The following is a 5723-nucleotide window of genomic DNA, read 5'->3' on the forward strand; positions in this document are numbered from 1 at the left end:
CGCCTTTGAAAGTTAGCCTCAACTTAACTTTTAGTCCAGACGTTGACCATTGTTAATGATCTGGCCCGGCGCGCGCTACTTCGTAGCACTTGCCGTCGGGCATTTCGAGAAGAAAGCGGCGCGCGCTACTCTAATTTAGACGAGTAACATCCGTCAAGTCCAGACGGTATAGGAGACCGACGGTTGTCTTTAATGCAATTCGTGATCGAATACTATAGTGTTAATTAATTTAAATAAATTTATAACTTACTATATTGATTTTAAATCGATAAAGTCAAAAGTCATAATTTAAATTAAGCAAAATGCGTGGAAAATAATTTTGGGGGAAATAATGACAGTGAGCTAAATTTTGGTAGTCCGAAAATATGGGGTATTTTTCGAAAAACCACCGAATTTCGCACCATATTCATATAAAATTAAATACTCAATCAGCTTTCAAAATTTTTGCATGAAGTTTTCGGAATCGACTCATAATCGCATTTCCACCTAGTGACAACACTATATAATGACAAGCACTTTATAATTACAGCTGATATTTGTCACTATATAGCGTGCAAAACGCACTATATAGTGACATCACCATATAGTGACAAGTTTATCTGATATCGACTTTTCTTTACTTTTCATTCCACTCTACTTTTCTTTAATTCTACTTTTCTTTAATTCTGCTTTTCTTTAATTCTTCTTTTCTTTAATTCTTCTTTTCTTTAATTCTACTTTTCTTTAATTCTAATTGCTTTTCTTCTACCATCTTCGAGAGATGGCTGGTGCGACATCCAAGGTTAGCTATGCACTCGAAGTCCAGTCCTGAAAGAACTTCAGCAATGATCCGTTTAATTGATGTGTCCGATGTCGCTGCACTTTCCTTCATCGTCTTTCTTAAATCTATGTTATAAAGTGCTTGTCTTTATATAGTGAATTGTCACTATATAAGTATATATTGCGGGAATCTATAATAGCGTACGCTTAGCTGTATATTGACCACATACAGCAAAATTTGGCGAATTTTTCAACTTAAGGGGGGGGGGGGGGGTGGGGCAAGGGTTTTTGTTGTTGCAAAACTTGTTTTCGAGATAGCAGTTGACCAACAAACTTATGAGGGGGTCCCGGGCCACAACCGCCCGATTAAGCGTACCTACGCTATAATCATTTTACTACTTCATAATCATTTTACTACTCATAATCATTTTACTACTTTCATTACGCATCAATATTTTTCCTCTGTAATCTACCTTTTCTTATCGCACTGAGCTTGTGATTTATACTGATCATGCGACGAAATTCTACACCTAATACCTCTACACCTACATCATCCCAGAGGAAGAAACTAGCTTCTAAAGCTGCTTCTGAGTCAATCGCTGACTCAGAAGCACCTTCTACCGGTATGTTGGGGCTTGGGGTGTCAGGGAATTACACGTTTGCAGCAACAACATGCCTTCACTTGTTAAGCTTACTGCCTGCTCCCGATTTAGATTTTGAGTTCGAAAGACTCCGCCTCCTTTCGAAAAGTGCTACTAAAGCAAGCACAACGGACAACAAAATTTCTTTTTTAAGGAAACATTTATTAGGCCAATGTGCCCTAGACGCTGACGAGACAATGAACAAATTAACTGCGAGTCTAAAACTCATTTCATGTACCGTTAATGAAGAGGTTGAGAAGGCGGTCAACAGCATCACGGAACGAGCCTGCACTGCGATCCAGGAAGTCTCTGAAGAGTCCAGGAAGCAGACCTCTCTCATCGTTGAAGCAGCTAGCAGTAGTTCTCCACAGACTCTCTCCCCTTCCGGTGAAGTAGAAAGCATACCTAACCCACCACCTCCGGTAAGATTTTTGGACTGTGACTTTGGTGATCTTTCTTTTGATGAAATCTACCGCGAGCTTGACTTTAACATGAAACACCCGGGGGGCCGTTCAACGTCATATTTTGGCTCGGTACCTTACAGTTATGGCAGAACCAACCACCGTGCAACCCATGATAAGCCCTTGCCACCTGTCCTAAAGCGCATTTTTGATTGTTTGCATGAATCCGATCCTGACTTTACTCCCACGAACTATACCTGCCTCTGTACTTACTATAAGGACGGGTCAGTTGGTATTCCATTGCATAGTGACAGCGAATCCAGCATTGTTGAAGATAGTCTGATTTACACTGCATCATTTGGCTCTACCAGAATTATGAGAATGTCAACGTCGACAGGCCCTTTCGTTGAGCATAACATCCCGCTTGAGCACGGCTCTGTCTTTGCAATGTCTCGATCTGATCAGAACCACTGGCAGCACGGCATTGAACGTGATCCTATGCTAAGGCAGCCACGAATCTCGCTCACTCTTCGCAAGTTGAAACAGCCTGATCCCACGGCCTTACCAGCACCTGCAGCCCCTACTCGGGTCCCGCCTGTTGCACCACCTACACAGATACAGTCACCAGCGTCCCGTCACTCCAGAGTCCTCTTAATTCACGACTCAATACACCGAGAAACGCCAGAATGGCTGTTCGACCAGATACCTGGCCACCGATGTCAAAAGCGCCTTAACTATCAACTAGTGAACTCACTGGAACATCAACATGAGTTCAAACATTCTAAAGCAGTCGTACTTTCCTGCGGCATTAATGACCTAGCTAGGTATGGGCAGTCGGCCAGGAGTCTTGCGGACAATTTCTGTCCCCGTTTTATAGACTCTTGTAACAATAACAAGAATACCGAGTTTATGTTTTGTGCTTTATCTATGACTAAATTTAACTGGTTGAATGCAGAGATTGACGCTTTTAATATCATAATGTTGAACCTGGCTAAGGATATTCCAAATCTGAGTTTTTTCGATGCCCATGCCGTGATCAAGCGTGCTAACTCATACTACGTATGGGACCGCAACGACAGACATGGCATCCACTTATATCACGAGGTGCAAAGGGTAGTGGCACATGAACTTGTTAACTGCGTTGGCAAGTTATGTGGATCTGAACAGAGACGTCACAGGAACTGTGAGTGGCTCTATCACCACAAGCCTAACAGTCTCTCCAGATATAACCGAAGCTGAGCGCTTTACAAATCATTGATACCATTCTGATTAAAAAATGCGATTCACTTTTTTCTCAACTTCCAGTCCACCTTTAACAGATCGTTACCAAGATAGATCATATTATAATGAAATGATCTGATTGGTGGAATTTTTCTCATTATCTGATAAGCTCATTCATTATCAGTATCTCTTATCACCCGATCGCACACAAAACATCTTACTCTACAAATCTGTATCATCCTAAATCAATGAGATTTCATAACTCTATACAACATTCAAAATTCACATACAAATCTATAAATAATCAAGTGCGTTCTCTTCAGTATTACTCAAGTTCAGTGCGATAGTCCCTTATTACGTAAACGCTACAAACAAATCAAATACAAATAACACCTCACAAAACTACACAACACAAAAGCAACCACTTTATTCGATTTCTATTTTTTAGCCAAATCAGTTATTTAAATCATACTGATAAGGCCCTAGATAAGGACACTTTATTTCACTTAATTATCCGATTTTAGCTTAAAATAATATAATTTACTTTTAAATCATATCACGATTCTGGAGCATACAGGACCTCCGGTTCTCGTGAAAGAATCTGATTTGAACTATAGTTTTATATACTATCAGTATCATAATCATAATATTTAGTTATAAATGGAACCCACTGTTACATCTGAAAATAAAGTCAAGATCAAATGTTCAAGCTGCAGCGGCTGGTGTTACTCTATTAGAAATATTCGCACATGCTCATGGTGTCAAAGTAATGTCCATGTCAAATGTTTTAAGGATAATTTAGGCTGTACAAGTTGCTGTGAAAGTATCATTCCTGGATTTCACGCAACCTACTATGAAATCTATGACGACTACAGTAAACTTAATAGTGACATATTTAATCCGTACGATCAGAATAGTCGATTTAATCTTATTGGCGACGCCATGACCAACGAAGAGCATCAAGATTCAACTTGGAGCAATATTTCATCTTTCCTAACTAGTTGTCAGTATAAACAGCAACGTAACGTGAAAAAATCTACCTGCTCTCAACTTAAAACATTTTCTATGAACATAAGATCCCTTATTAAGAATATAGATCAACTACGTGATGATATTGAGACTTATGATAAGTATGATATATTGTGTTTTAACGAAACTAATTGCACTTTAGGGAAATTACCGAACGGAATAAACGACGTTACCTTAGATGGATTTCATGAACCATTTATCCAGGATCCAATTCGCCCATCTGGAAAAGGTGGGGGGCTAGCCACTTATGTACACAAACGTGTAGTCGATTATGATAAAATTGATATTTTCACTCCAAACCCTGAACCAACTAATACTAGTGGCGAATTTCAATTTATCAAGCTCCATCAGTGCAAAGGATACAACAGAACGAAAATAATTGGCAATGTTTACCGTTCTCCCGCTAGGAGACCTGAAGCGTTTCTAGAAATTTTCAAAAATACGCTGCACAACCTAGGGAGACACACCCGTAAACATATGACGCTTCATGGAGATTTCAACCTTGATTTACTGAAGCACAGCAGCGACCAAGCATGTCAGAACATTATAGATATTGCGTCCTCTTACGGTTTTATTCAAATTGTATCACGCCCAACTCGCCTAACGGACCATAGTGCCACGCTTATTGACCACATCTACACAAACAATCTTGAGGATACAATAAGCTGTAACGTCTTAACGACAGATATGTCTGATCACTTAGCAATAGTCACTACAATAAATCTTGATAACACGCCAACCAGCAGCTACCGCTCTGCGTCTAACTCACAAAATGTATCTCAAACTGAAACACGTAGATTTAACGACACCAACAATCAAAAATTCAGAGACTTAATTACAGATGAAAGTTGGTCAGAAATTTTTAACAATACCAATGATGCCAACGAACAGTTCAATAATTTAAATACGGCTTATAATAAGATTTACGAGTCCGCCTATCCCACAAAAAGACAATCACGAAGACAAAATGAACGTGTTAATCCGAAACCATGGATGCTGCCCTGGCTCGAAGAAGCTATAGAACGTAAAAATGAGTCATATTATGATTTTGTTAAGGAACCATCTGATAGTAACCGCAGTAAATATGACCGTCTGAAGAAGTTTTGTAATAAACACATCGATAAAGCTAAAAACAAGCACTTCAAAAAATTTTTTGAGCAAAACAAAGAAAATTCTAAGAAGCAGTGGCAAATGATAAACAGTCTTCTTAATAGGAAAAAATCTAAACCTACTTCAATTAAACTGACTGACGAAGACGGCTCAATCAGCACTCCGGCAGCTGTAGCAGAAAAATTTAACGATTACTTCTCAAACATCGCTCCTAAAATTAAGTCTGAAATTAGTAGTAGGACCACTTTTGATCCTGGTGGAACCCATAGCACACTTCGCAACGCCACTCCAAGTAGTATTTACTTAAAGCCAGTCACTGCCACAGAAATTCAGGACGTCATAAACCTGCTTAAGAATAAAGCCACACTAGACACTAAAATTGAACCTCTAAAAATCGCTAACAGCTGTCCCAGTTTTACTAGTGTACTAGCCCACGTTGTCAACAGTTCTTTTGAACAGGGGATCTTTCCACAGGCTTTGAAAGAAGCGAAGGTGGTCCCAATTCACAAAGGTGGATCTAAATCTGACATAAAAAATTACAGACCAATATCTCTTCTTGCTT

This window comes from Bolinopsis microptera, chromosome 2, assembly GCF_026151205.1.
Source record: "Bolinopsis microptera isolate Bmic1 chromosome 2, MBARI_Bmic_1.0, whole genome shotgun sequence".
Lineage (NCBI taxonomy): Eukaryota > Metazoa > Ctenophora > Tentaculata > Lobata > Bolinopsidae > Bolinopsis > Bolinopsis microptera.